Source organism: Equus caballus, chromosome 21 (genome assembly GCF_041296265.1).
Source record: "Equus caballus isolate H_3958 breed thoroughbred chromosome 21, TB-T2T, whole genome shotgun sequence".
Taxonomy (NCBI): domain Eukaryota; kingdom Metazoa; phylum Chordata; class Mammalia; order Perissodactyla; family Equidae; genus Equus; species Equus caballus.
The window spans coordinates 22,073,265-22,088,808 of NC_091704.1; positions in this window are offsets into that span (position 1 = coordinate 22,073,265).

Sequence of the window (15,544 nt, forward strand, 5' to 3'; positions counted from 1 at the left end):
GATTCAATGTCCTTACTAGTTATAGGTCTGTTCAGATTTTCTGTTTCTTCATGAGGCAGTCTTGGTAGGTTGTATCTTTTTAGAAATTTATCTATTTCTTCTAGGTTATACAACTCATCATAGTTTCTTATGATCCTTTGTATTTCTTTGGTATCAATTCTACTGACTCCTCTTTCATTTCTGATTATATTTGAGTCTTCTCCTTTTTTCTTAGTCTAGCTAAAGGTTTGTCAATTTTGTTTACCTTTTGAAAAAACTAGCCCATGGTTTCATGATCTTTTCTATTGTTCCCTTCCTTCTGTTAACTTTAGGCTTAATTTGCTCTTCTTTTTCTAGTACCTTAAGGTATAAAGTTAGATTGTTTATTTGACGTCTTTCTTTTTTTCCTAATGTAGACATTTATCACTATAAACTTCCCTCTTAGAACTGCTTTTGCTTCCTCCCATAGGTTTTGTATGTTGTTTTTACATTTGTGTTTGTTTCAAGTTATTTTTATTTCCCTTTTGATTTCTTCTTTGACTTATTAGTTCTTCAGGAGTGTGTTGTTTAATGTCCACACTTTTGTAATTTCCTAGTTGTTCTCCTGTTATTGACTTCCAGTTTCACACCATTGTTTTCAGGAAAGATGCTTGGTATGATTTCAATCTTAAATTTGGTGAGAATTTTTTTGTGACCTATCATATGATCTATCCTGGAGAATGTTTCACATGCGCTTGAGAAGAATGTGTATTCTGTTGCTGTAGGATGGAATATTCTGTATATGTCTGTTACTTTCTCTAAAGTATGGTTCAATTCCAACATTTTCTTGTTGATTTCTGTCTGGATATCTGCAACTGTTATTGTATTGTAGTCTATTTCTCCCTTCAGATCTGTTAGTCTTTGCTTTATACATTTAGGTGCTCTGGTGTTGGATGCATATAAATTTATGATTTTATATCTTCTTGATGAATTTCCCCCTTATCATATACTGACCTTCTCTGTCTCTGGTTACCATTTTTGGCTTACAGCCTATTTTGTCTGATAGGAATACAGCTACCTCAACTTTCTCCACTTGCATGGAATATCTTCTTGCATCCCTTCACTTTGAGCCTACGTGTGTCCCTGAAGCTGAAGTGAACCTTTTGTAGGCAGCATATAGTTGGATCTTATTTTTTTTTACCCATCTAGCCACTTTGTGTCTTTTGATTGAAGAATTCAGTCCATTTACATTTAAGTTAATTATTGATAGGTAAGGACTTACTAATGCCATCTTATGAATTGTTTTCTCACTGTTTTGAAGTTCCTTTCTTCCTTTCTTCCTCTCTTGCTGCGTTTCTCTCTGAATTGATTATTTTCCATACTGGTATGCTTTGATTCCCTTCTCTTTATACTTGTGAACCTACTGTAGTTTTGCTTTGTGATTACCATGAGGCTTACATAGTAAACATAGACATAACTGTTTATTTTATGCTTACAACAACTTAACTTTGTTTACGTATCAAAAACTCTACACTTTACCTACCCCCTTATGAGTTTTAATCACAATTTACCTCTTTTTATATTGTAGAACCATTAACAAATTGTTGTAGCTATTTTTAATACTTTTGTCCTTTAACTTTTCTAGTAAAGCTAAGTAGTTAACAAACAACCATATCACACTATTAGAGTATTCTGAATCTGACTATATGCTTACCTTTATGAGTGTGCTGTATATCTTCATATGTTTTCATGTTACTAATTAACATCCTTTCATTTCAATTTGAACTCCTTTCATCATTTCTTGTAAGTCAGGTTTGGTGGATAATGAATTCCCTCAGCTTTTATTTGTTTTGGGATTTTTAAAAAAATTATTTATTTTTATTGAGTTCATAACAGTTTACATCAATGTGAGATTTCAGTTGTACATTATTTCTTGACAGCCACCACATAAGTGCTCCCCTTCACCCCCTGGCTCACCCCATACCCCCCGTAACCACCGAACTGTTTTCTTTGTCCATGTGTTTGTTTATATTCCACATATGAGTGAAATCATCTGGTGTTTGTCTTTCTCGGACTGGCTTATTTCGCTTAGCATAATTCCCTCTAGGTCCATCCATGTTGTTGCAAATGGGATGAATTTGTCTTTTTTTCTGGCTGAGTAGTATTCCACTGAATATATATACCACATCTTCTTTATCCAATCATCAGTCGATGGGCACTTGGGTTGCTTCCATGTCTTGGCTCTTGTGAATAGTGCTGCAACAAACATAGGGGTGCATATGTTACTTTGGATTGTTGATTTCAAATTGTTTCGGTAGATACCCAGTAGTGGGATAGCTGGGTCATATGGAAGTTCTATTTTTAATTTTTTGAGGAATCTCCATACTGTTTTCCATAGTGGCTGCCCCAGTTTGCATTCCCACCAGCAGTGTATGACGGTTCCTTTCTCTCCACACCCTCTCCACCCTCTCCAACATTTGTTATTTTTAGTCTTAGTGATTATAGCCATTTTAACAGGCATAAGGTGGTATCTTAGTGTAGTTTTTCTTTCTTTTTTTTTGAGGAAGATTAACCCTGAGCTAACTATTGCCAGTCCTCCTCTTTTTGCTGAGGAAGACTGGCCCTGAGCTAACATCCGTGCCCATCTTCCTCTACTTTATACGTGGGACGCCTACCACAGCATGGTTTGCCAAGCAGTGCCATGTCCACACCCAGGATCTGAACCGGTGAACCCCGGGCTGCCGAAAAGCGGAATGTGCACACTTAACCACTGCGCCACCAGGCTGGCCCTCTTAGTGTAGTTTCGATTTGCATTTCCTTGATGCTTAGTGATGTTAAACATCTTTTCATGTGCCTAGTGGCCATCTGTATATCTTCTTTGGAAAAATGTCTGTTCATCTCCTTTGCCCATTTTTTGATCAGGTTGTTTGTTTTTTTCTTGTTCAGTTGTGTGACTTCCTTATATATTTTGGAGATTAACCTCTTGTCAGATACATAATTTGCAAATATTTTCTCCCAATTGGTGGGTTGTCTCTTTGTTTTGATTCTAGTTTCTTTTGCCTTGCAGAAGCTCTTTAGTCTGATGAATTCCCACTTGTTTATTTTTTCTTTTGTTTCCCTTGTCTGAGAGGACATGGTATTTGAAAAGATCTTTTTTAGTTCAATGTCAAAGAGTGTACTACCGGTATTATCTTCCGGGAGTATTATAGTTTCAGGACGTATCTTCAAGTCTTTGATCCATTTTGAGTTTATTTTTGTGTATGGTGTGAGATAGCGGTCTACCTTCATTCTTTTGCATGTGGCTGCCCAGTTTTCCCAACACCATATATTGAAGAGACTGTCTTTTCTCCATTGTATGTTCTTGGCACCTTTGTCGAAGATTAGCTGTCCACAGATGTGTGGTTTCATTTCTGGGCTTTTGGTTCAGTTCCATTGATCTGTGTGCCTGTTTTTGTAGCAGTACCATGCTGTTTTGATTACTGTAGCTTTGTAGTCCATTTTGAAGTCAGGGATTGTGATGCCTCCAGCTTTGTTCTTTTTTCTCAAGATTGCCTTAGCAATTCAGGGTCTTTGGTTGCCCCATATGAATTTTAGGATTCTTTGCTCTATTTCTGTGAAGAATGTCATTGGGATTCTGATAGGGATTGCATTGAATGTGTAGATTGCTTTGGGTAATGTGGACATTTTAACTATGTTTATTCTTCCAATCCAAGAGCAAGGAATCTCTTTCCATTTCTTTATGTCATTACCAATTTCTCTCAATAATGTCTTATAGTTTTCATTGTATAAGCCCTTCACCTCCTTGGTTAAACTTATTCCTAGGTATTTTATTCTTTAAGTTTTGATTGCAAATGGAATTGTATTCTTGAGTTCTCTTTCTGTAAGCTCATTATTGGAGTATAGAAAAGCAGCTGATTTTTGTAAATTGATTCTTTACCCTGCAACTTTACTGTAGTTGTTAATTATTTCTATTAGTTTTCTGATGGATTTTTTGGAGTTTTCTATATATAAGACCATGTTGTCTGCAAACAGCGAGAGTTTCACTTCTTCACTCCCTATTTGGATTTCTTTTAGTCCTTTCTCTTGCCTAATTGCTCTGGCCAAAACCACCAGTACTGTGTTGAATAAGAGTGGTGATAGAGGGCATCCTTGTCTTGTTCCTGTTCTCAGGGGGGTGGCGCTCAGTTTTTGCCCATTGAGTATGATGTTGGCTGTGGGTTTGTCATATGTGGCCTTTATTATGTTGAGGTAATTTCTTTCTATCCCCATTTTGTTCAGAGTTTTTATCATAAATGCTGTTGGATCTTGTCAAATGCTTTGTCTGCATCTATTGAGATGATCATGTGGTTTTTATTCCTCAGTTTGTTGATGCAGTGTACCATGTTGATTGATTTGCGGATGTTGAACCATCCCTGTGTCCCTGGTATGAGTCTCACTTGATCATGATGTATGATCCTTTTGATGTATTGCTGAATTTGGGTTGCCAAAATTTTGTGGAGAATTTTTGCATCTATGTTCATCAGTGATATTGGCCTGTAGTTCTCCTTTTTCATGCTGTCCTTGTCAGGCTTTGGTATCAGAGTGATGTTGACCTCATAGAATGTGTTAGGAAGTGTTTCATCTTCCCTAATTTTTTGGAATAGCTTGAGAAGGATAGGTATTAAGTCCTCTATGAAAGTTTGGTAAAATTTCCCAGGAAAGCCATCTGGTCCTGGGGTTTTATTCTTTGGGATGCTTTTGATTGCTGTTTCAATCTCTTTCCTTATGATTGGTCTGTTCAGATTGTCTGTTTCTTCTTGACTTAGCATTGGGACATTGTAAGAGTCTAAGAATTTATTCATTTCCTCTAGGTTATCTATTTTGCTGGCATATAGTTTTTCATAGTAGTCTCTTATAATCCGTTGTATTTCTGTGGAGTCTATTGTTATTTCTCCTCTTTCATTTCTCTTTTGTCTATTTGAGCTTTCTCTGTTTCTTTGTAAGTCTGGCTAGGGATTTGTCAATTTTATTTATCTTCTCAAAGAACCAGCTCTTTGTTTCATTGATCCTTTCTACTGCCTTTTTCGTTTCAATGGCATTTATTTCTGCCCTGATTTTTATTATTTCTCTCCTTCTGCTGACTTTGGGCTTTGTTTGTTCTTCTTTTCCTAATTCAATTAGGTGTAATTTGAGATCGCTTATTTGGGATTTTTATTGTTTGTTAAGGTGTGCCTGTATCGCGATGAATTTCCCTCTTAACAGCTTTTGCTGCATTGTTTTGGGAATTCTTTACCTCTCCTTCATTTCTGAAGGACAATCTTATTGGGTAAAGTATTCTTGGTGGGCAGTTTCTTTCAGCACTTTGAATATATCATCCTATTCTCTCCTGACCTGTAAGATCTCTGCTGAGAAATTCACTGATAGCCATGTGGCAATTCTCTTGTATGAAAGAATTTTTTTTTTCTCTTGCTGCTTTTAAAATTCTCTCTTTGTCTTTGATTTTAGACAGTTTTATCATAATGTGTCTTGAAGAAGATCATTGGATTAAAATTGTAGGATGATCTATTAGCTTATAAACTTGGATGTCCTAATCTCTCCCCAGGTTTGGGCAGTTTCCAGCCATTATTTCTGTAAATAAGCTTTCCACCCTTTTCTCCTTCTCTTCTCCTTCTGGGACTCCAATGGTAATGTACATTGTTTCTCAATGGTATCCAGTAAGTCTGTTGGCTTTCTTCACTCTTTTTCATTCTTTTTTTGTTTATTTGCTCCTCTGATTGGATAATTTCAATGGATCTGTCTTCTAGCTCACTCATTTTTTCTTTTGATTTGTCAAGACCACTGTTGAAGTTCCCTATTGAATTCTTCGGTTCAGTCATTGAGTTCTTCAGCTCCAGAATTTGTTTGATTCTACTTTGTTCCATCTCTTCGTTGAACTTCTCATTTTGTTCTTATTTTCCTGATATTGTTAAATTTTTTATCTGTGTTCTCTTGTAGCTCTCTGAACATCTTTTTTTTCCCCTAATGGTTGGCACCTGCGCTAACATCTGTTGTCAATCTTCCTTTTTTTCCTTCTTCTCCCCAAAGTCCCCCAGGACATAGTTGTATATTTTAGTCGTGGGTCCTTCTAGTTGTGGCATGTGGGACGCCACCTCAGCATGGTCAGATGAGCAGTGCCATGTCCTTGCCCAAGATCCGAACCAGTGAAACCCTGGGCTGCCAAAGTGGACCATGTGAACTTAACTACTCAGCCCTGTCCCATTGGCAGTTGCAAGGCATTATAAGGGTGAGGAGAGGCCTGGGAGAGGATCTCAGGAGGCTTATGTCACCGAATACAAATACCTGTGGGGCAAAAGCTAGTAAAATCTGTAGGGCATCTCTGGAGGATGTACTGGCTGTTAGTTTCTTCAGTGGCAAAAATGCTAAGTTTATCTGCAGGGCAGGTCACTATACACCGCATTGCTCCCACTGTGTGGCTGCTCCTGGTAGCCCCTGCTTTTCTTTCTTGGTCCTAGCCATCTCTGTGTCTCAGCTTTGCCCTTCTAGGTGAAGTGAAACCAAAGCGGGACCTTCATGCAGTGCCTGGAGAGGCTGGAGAAGCTGGTCGCTCACCCTGCTCTGCCTTTCCTGGTGAGAGGAACTCTTTCAAAGCTGGGAAATTCCCTCCTGGCACTGCCGGCTTGGGGGCTGAGATCATGCAGGCAAAATAAAGCTGTTCTCCTTCTCTTCCTACATGGTTATTCTCAGGTCTTTTGTTCCATTTTGTTGCTAAAATTTCTTAAATGGACTCCAGAGCTCTCCCAGAGTCGTCCTTATTCATGGATAGCTGTCTAATTGTTCATCTTTGGTGGGAGGGACAGTTGTTGGGATCTCCTACATTACCATTTTGGTCTACAACGCCTGCTTTCAAACTTCTCTGCTAGTTGCTAGTGGCAAAATATTTACTACTATATTTGATAATGACTGATCCAAGATCACTTTTTTCCTTTAAAATTTAGAAAGACAACTAACAATGACAAAAAGTTTTGATAATAAGGTAACAACTTTCCATTAAGCTATCACTTCAGTCTTTACATAGCATTTCTGTAGTGGCAATCATGGGGTACATATAATTTTATAAATTGCCTTTTCGACTTAACATTATGTTTATCTATATTGCCTTTCTATTATTTATGTTGCCCGCTTATCTTCCTAGTTATTATTTTAGTAATTTATACAGTAGACCAAGTACCTGTTTATTTAATTAATTATTCTCATATTACCACCTATTTGGGTTGCTACCAGTTTTTCGCTTTACGTATGGTACCACCATGAATACCAAAATAACTTTGTACAGCTCAGTGACATCAGGAATCCCATTTTGTCTGACAACAACCAATTCAAGAGTCGGTATTCTAGTTTGTACCCTGTCTCTTTTATATTTAGCACAGTTTAAAGCAAACTTAATAATACAAGCTTTTAGAAATTGTCTAGAATTAAATAATACCCAGATGTTTTTTACTGTTGTAGAAGGCTTCTTTTTCTCAATTTTCAGAGTGATGGAAAAATTTAGTGGATTTTTTTTGTTACTGACCAAAATAAAAGATGCTCAGGGGCTATTAAATACAAATAATGGAACATTTGATTTTTCCTAATCCAGTGAAATCCTTCCCTCTTTTTAAATGTTTCAATATACATTGGCTTTTGTCAATATATATGTATATTTTTTGAGGAAGTTTAGCCCTGAGCTAACTACTGCCAATCCTCCTCTTTTTGCTGAGGAAGACTGGCCCTGAGCTAACATCTGTGCCCATCTTCCTCTACTTTATATCTGGGACGCCTACCACAGCATGGCTTGCCAAGTGGTGCCATGTCTCCACATGGGATCCGAACCGGCGAACCCAGAGCCACCGAAGTGGAACATGCGCACTTAACTGCTGCGCCACCGGCTGGCCCCACCAGTAAATTTTATAATATAATAAATGCTTGATAAATGAAATTCTTAACTTATTAGTAGTATCTCCAAAGCTGTAGCACAAATAATGACATTTAAAAATGTAAGATTATGTACAGCTGTATACCATTTTCTTAACAGAGTAGCAAGAAAGTTTTCAAAAATATTAAGGTAGAAAAGCTGATGTTCTCTACCCTGGCATCTGTACAGTTGCCTGATGTATCAATAAATAATACTTGAAAATCTTAACCAGTTAAATCCATTTTTAAACCATGAATATGGTGATTAAAGTAGAGATGGTTTTGCCTTTGTTTCTAGAGATAATGAATGTGCTGTTGGGTTGTGAAGAAACTGCGGATAGAGAGCAGATGGGATTTTTGGCACAGAGCAGGCAAGTCTGACTGTCGGCAGCAGGAGCTGGCTAATGCTCCAGCATACAGTGCTGATAATACCGCAATCAATTAAACAAGTGCCATCCAGGATTTGACAGTCAGAAGACATCTTAACTACTTTCTCTTAAAGCCAAGAGCAGCTTCATTATAACCTCCTATGGGCCAAGCAGCCAACCTAGAATTCACTTTTGACAGTTGGCTGATGTCAGTTTTTCAATGAATATATGTTCATGCCTGGAAATACTGCTAATGGGAAACGTTACTATTTGTATAATACTATGTTACCATCTGAACAGCACGTGCATAATTTATTCATCAGCCACAAATATTTATTGAACTCAAATGTTGAGTGCTTTAATATGTACATAACAAATCTTGTTTTCAAAGCTGATTGTGCCACCCGTCAGCATGGGGCTTCCTGTGAATGCCATAGCTCTTTCTCCTGCGCCTCTCTTCATGGCACTTGTTACTTTCTTTTTATACTCTCTCCCTCCAAGTAAAAACCAGAGTCACCCTTACAATGGTCTAACAGACCCTACCCAAACTTCTCGTATATGTCTGACCTCTTGACCTCTTCTCCCTTTCTCTCTCTGTTCATGTGTGGATGAAATGTAAAATCTCATTGTAGAGAAACAAACTGCCCTTCCCACTGTGTGAAGTACTTATTACATACTCAGTACACCAGAGTGGATATAAAAGATTCTTCCATCAAGGAGTTTCCAGTAAGTTTGGAAATGAGACTAAATAATACACATGACAATATGAGAATAAATAAGTTGCTGCTAGATTGTGTGGTATAAATTTTAAACACCAAAGAATGGGAGAGTTCAGAGTTCAGAAGGGCATGATGAGGACTTGTCTCTGGTTGTATCCAGTGATCATGACAACAATAACAAACTGAAGGCCTCCAAATCTGGACCTCTCCCACTGCTTTCTCCTGAGCGCCACGGGAGCATTTCTAAATGCTCCAAACTAAGCAAGGGCAAGACAGAATTTATTATTTCTGATTTCAATTAGTGCCATCACCACCTATCCTCCAACTCCAGCCAGAACCGGAAGTCACCCTTAATTCCTTCTCTCCAGCTGCCTCCTCACCCCGTCTGCATCTTATTAGCCTGGCATTTCCTAAGTACGTCTTATATGTAGATCCCCTCCTCTAACATTTCTAGTACCTTGGCTGGTGCCAATGTCTCTGTCCTGTGTCTTACCACAACCTTTTAACCATGTCACTAACTCTAAGTTTTTCCCCCAGCCACTGCTACCCCATCCGTTTTACATACAACAGAGTAATCTTTCTAAAATTTAAATCAAATCATTTATGTCACTCACTATTGTCCTCAGAATAAAATCCTTTGCACGACATCAGTGGTCCTGCTTGTTATATATCCTTTCCTGATGATATTATGGATGCTCTCAGGTCTGATGGAAGGGAATGGGGTGCTCTCCCTATTAAGAAATCTAACAAGTCCCACTGGGGTCAATATTAATCGAGGGGTCTGATCCAAGGGAGTGGAGTTTGGGGGAGGGACTTTGGAAATGTGGTTCTAGGCACAAAGCCAAGGCCATGTGGTTAGGCTCTCGGACAGGCTCTGCTCCAGCTCTGTTGGAGAGCATGGGGAGTGGAAGTAGAAACTGACCTATGGCTAGTATCGGTTTTCTATTGCTATTGCTGCGACTACAAACTTAGCAGTTTAAAACAACACACATATCTCACAGTTTCTGTGGATCAGGAGTCCAGGCACGGCTTAGCTGGGACCTCTGCTCAGCTGGGCTGCATTCTCACCTGGAGCTTGGGTCCTCTTGCAAGCCCATTCAGCTTGTTAGGAGGATTCAGTTCCTTGCAGTAGATCTAGGGCCCTCAACTGCTAGAGGCTGTCCCTCTCCACAGGCAGTTCACAGTACAGCTGCTTCTTCAAGGTCAACAGGAGAGTATTTCTTTTGCTTTAAGTCTTTCTTTTAGAGAAGGCCTGGTCTCTCTCTGTCTCCTGTCTCTTTCGAAACATATCTCTTTAATTTTGTAGCTCCTCTATTTTATTATCCCTTCCTCTCTGATACTAGCTGTAAAAATACATTATGAAAAGGGAATCCTCTTTCTTGCTTGTTTTTTTTTGGATAACGTTGAATGGTTACTGTCATCCATTAACTTACAGAACTCCACACAACCAGTACTCGCTAAATGGTAGATCTGGAATTCAAGGGAGGGGACGATTGGGTAGCCTATGTCCTGCTCACAGTGGACCCTGAATGAAAAGAATGCAGGCGGAGAAGTAGCTGGAGACAGAAGTTGACTTTTTTTGTAGAGGTGGATATGTAGGTGTCAGGAGAGGGCATTGACAGTAATGATGTCAACCTGAGGTTTCCTTGGAAATGGGACTAAACGTCACTGGTACCTGCCATTTAAACAGGATCTACCTGACACAGACGATGAGATCACATTTAGTGTGAGGCTTTTGCTAAAATGGAGGGCCTGTTTATGCCACCCTTTGGAACGAAAGAGGAATTATGAAAACAAAACTCAGTGCATTTTTCCAATGAACTAGATGAAAAAAAAATGCATGCATACCACATTTGTGGAGTGCAAGGAGTTAGAAGGAATAGCAACTTCATCCGCTTGCAGAAGAAGGATTCAGAAAGATCCCGTTAGGTACAAATAATAAGCCTCAGCTTACAAATTCAATAATAAATTCCATAGTAATATAAGGTTCTGCCTTTGGACTTGACCTCTTTTTTTTATTGTGATAAAAACACATAACATGTACCATCTTAACCACGTAAGTTGTACAGCTCAGTAGTGTTAAGCATATTTACATTGTTGTGCAACAGATCTCTAGAACTTTTTCAACCAGTAGCACTGAAACTCTATACCCACTGAACACTACTTACCCCGCCTCTCTCCCTGCAGCCCTTGGTAACCGCCTTTATATTTTCTGTTTCTATGCTTTTTGACTACTTTAGATACTTCATATAAGTGGAATCATACAGTTTTTGTCCTTTGGTAACTGACATTTCTCTTAGCGTAATGTCCTCGAGGTTCATCCATGGTATAGCATGTGACAAGATTTCCTTTTTTTTAAGATTTTATTTTTTTCCTTTTTCTCCCCAAAGCCCCCCAGTACATAGTTGTATATTCTTCGTTGTGGGTCCTTCTAGTTGTGGCATGTGGGACGCTGTCTCAGCGTGGTTTGATGAGCAGTGCCAGGTCCACGCCCAGGATTCAAACCAACGAAACACTGGGCCGCCAGCAGCGCAGCGCGCGAACTCAACCACTCGGCCACGGGGCCAGCCCCTCCTTTTTTTTTTTTTAATGAAGGTTTTTTTTTAAAAGATTGGCACCTGAGCTAACATCTGTTGCAAATCGTTTTTTTTCTTCTTCCCAAAGCCCCCCAGTACATAGTTGTGTATTCTAGTTGTGAGTGCCTCTAGTTGTGCTATGTGGGACGCCGCCTCAGCATGGCCTGATGAGCTGTGCCATGTCTGCGCCTGGGATCCCAACTGGCAAAACCCTGAGCTGCTGAAGTGGAACCTGTGAACTTAACCACTCGGCCACTGGGCCGGCCCTCCTTTTTTTTCTTTTTAAAGGCTGCAGAATATTCCATTGTGTATATATACCACATTTCTTTACCTATTCATCTGTTGATAGACATTTGGGTTGCTTCCATATCTCGGCTATTGTGAATAATGCTGTGATGAACACAGGTGTGCAAATATTGCTGAGATCCTGTTTTGAATTCTTTTGGATATATTCCCAGAAGTGGGACTGCTGGATCATATGGTAATTCTATTTTTAATTTTTGGGGGAATCTCCATACTGTTTTCCATAATGGCCTCACCATTTTATATTCCAACTAACAATACAGCAGCATTCCAACTTCACATCCTTGCCAACACGTTATTTTCTGTTCTTTTGATAGTGGCCACCTGGTGGATGTGAGGTGGTATTTCATTGTGGTTTTGATTGGCATTTCCCTAATGATTAGTGATGTTGAACATCTTTTCACGTGCTTATTGGCCATTGTTATGACTTTGTTAAATTAACATTTTTTAAGTGGAGCACAGAAGGGTGAGCCAAAGTTCAATGACAGATCACAAGAGAAATTGAAATAGAGAAGTTTATTACTGATAAGTCCTAAGTCCTAGAGGAAGCACACTGTACTCCTTGAGGGGCCACACAGGGAGCTCAAGGCAGAGTGCAAACAGAGAGAGAGAGGCAGAACCTGGGGCACATGAATCCATGGGTGGAGGGCTTTAGGGTTCCTGACCTAAGGCTGGATTGGTCAATTCAAACCAAAAGAGTGGAGTTTTGGTAAGCCCGTAGGGGTCTTTTCTAAGGGGCACATAAGGCATACAGGTGCCGGGAGGCAGGGAGACTCCATCACAAGGGTTTTGGGGAAGTCATATTAGCACTTCCATTTGCGTGTGACTCTGCAACGGTTATCTAGGGCGTGCGCTTGCATGAAGGGGTTAGTGTCAGTTTAAGGTTCCTGCAGGCCTCTTGACCAAACTAAATGAATGCTGAGGCAACAATATCATGGACTAGCTTAGCTAAACTCTCAAGAGCCACTTGTATAATTTCTTTAGAGAAATGTCTATTCAAGTTCTTTGCCCATTTTTAATTGTTTTTGTTGTTGTTGTTGAGTTATAGAATTTTCTTATATATTCTGGATATTAACCCCTAGTCAGATATATAATTTGCAATTATTTTCTCCCTTTCCATACATTGCCTTTTCACTCTGTTGGTTATTTCTTTTGATGTGGAGAAATTTTTAAGTTTGATGTAGTCGCATTTGTCTATTTTTTGTTGCCTGTGCTTTTGGTGTCATATCTAAGAAATCATGGCCAAATTTAATGACCTGAAGCTTTCCCTTATATTTTCTTCTAAGAGTTTTATAGTTTTATGTCTTACATTTAGGTCTTTAATTCCTTTTGGGTTAATTTTTGTATATGGTGTAAGGTAAATGGTCTAACTTCCTTCTTTTGTATGTGGATATCCAGTTTTCCCACCACCATTTGTTGAAGAGACTGTCCTTTCCCCATCTGTAGTCTTGGGACCCTTGTCAAAAATCACTCGTCCCTCTATGCAAGAGTTTATTTCTGGGCTTTCTATTCGACTCCATTGGTTTATATATCTGTCTTAATGCCAGTAACACACTGTCTTAATTACTATTGCTTTGTAGTAGGCTTTGAAATCAGGACATCTGAGGCCTCCAACTTTGTTCTTCCTTTTCAAGATTGTTTTGGCTATTCAGGGTCCCTTGAGATTCTATATCAATTTTAGGATAGTTTTTCCTATTTCTGTGAGAAATGCCATTGGGATTTTGATAGGGATTGCATTGAACCTGTAGATTGTTTTGAGTAGTATGGACATTCTAACAGTATTACATCTTCCAAGCCACAGGCACAAGCTTTCTTTCCATTTATTTGTATCTTCTTTGACTTTTTTCAGCAATGTTTTGTACTTTTCAGTGTACAAGTCTTTCACTTCCTTACTTGAGTCTATTCCTCATTGTTTTATCCTTTTTGATGCTTCAGTAAATGGGATTGATTTTTGGACCTGCACTTTACTGAAATTCTTAGTTGTAATAGTGTGGAATCTTTAGAGTTTTCAATATATGTGATTATGCCATCTGCAGAGACGATTTTGTTTCTTTTCTAATTTGGATGCCTTCTATATGTTTTTCTTGTCTAATTGCTCTGGCTAGAACTTTTAATACTATATTGAATAGCAGTAGTGAGAATGGGCATCCTTGTCTTGTTCCTGATCTTAGAGGAAAAGCTTTCAAGTCTTTCACCATTGAGCATGATGTTAGCTGTGGGCTTTTCATATATGGCTTTTTTCTTTTTTTTAAAGATTGGCACCTGAGCTAACATCTGTTGCCAATCTTCTTTCATTGATTTATTTATTTTTTCTTCTCCCCAAAGCCCCCAGTACATAGTTGTATATTCTAGTTGTGAGTGCCTCTGGTTGTGCTATGTGGGACGCCACCTCAGCATGCCTTGATGAGTAGTGCCATGTCCGTGCCAGGGATCCGAGCAGACAAAACCCCAGGCCGCTGAAGGGGAGCACTTGAACTTAACCACACCGCCACAGGGCCAGCCCCTATATATGGCTTTTGTTATGTTGAGGTAGTTTCCTTCTGCTCCTTGTTTGTTAAGTGTTTTTATCATGAAAGGATGTTGGATTTTGTCAAATGCTTTTCTGCATCTATTGAGATGATCATGTGGTTTGGGTCCATATATTGACTATTTTCATATGTTCGACCATCCTTTATTTCAGTTATAAATCCCACTTAGTCATAGTATGTAGTCCTTACATATATTGTTGAATTTAGTTTGCTGGTATTTTGTTTAGGATTTTTGCATCAATATTCATCAGGGATATTAGTCTGTAGTTTTCTTTTCTTGGGATATATTTGGTTTTGGTATGAAGGATAATGCTGGCCTCATGGAATGAGTTTGGAAGTATTCTCTCCTCTTCGATTGTTTGGAAGAGTTTGAGAAGAACTGGTATTAATTCTTCTTTTAACAGTTGGTAGAATTCTCCAGTGAAACCATCTGGTCCTGGGCTTTACTTTGCTGGGAGGTTTTAAATTAATGATTCAGTCTTCTTACTAATTATAGGTCTGTTCAGATTTTCTATTTCTTCATGATTCACTCTTGGTAGGTTGTATGTTTCTAGGAATTTATCTATTTTTTCTAGGTTATACAATTTGTTGGTGTATAATTGTTCATAGTAATCTTATGATCCTTTTTATTTCTGTGGCATCAGTTATAATGTCTCCTCTTGCGTTTCTAATTTTAGCTATTTGAGCCTTCTCTCTTTTTTTCTTAGTCTAGCTGAAGTTTGTCAATTTCGTTGATCTTTTTAAAAAACCAACTCTTGGTTTCATTGATTTTTTCCCCATTGTTTTTCTATTCTCTGTTTCATTTATCTCAGCTCTAACCTTTATTATTTCCTCTCTTCTGTTAACTTTGGGTTTAGTTTGTTCTTTTTCTAGCGTAAGAAAAATGTAAGTTTACACCTTTACAAAGGTTGTTGATTTGAGAGCCTTCCCCTTTTTTAATGTAAGCATTTACCACTTATAAACTTCCACTTTCGTACTGATTTTGCTGCACCCCTAAGTTTTCATATGTTGTGTTTTTGTTTTCATTTGTCTTCAGTTATTTTCTAAATTTCCTTGTGATTTCTGCTTTGACTCATGGTTGTTTAAGAGTACCTTAATTTCCACATATTTGTGGATTTTCCTGTTTTCCTTCTGCTACTGATTTCTAATTTGATTCCATTGTG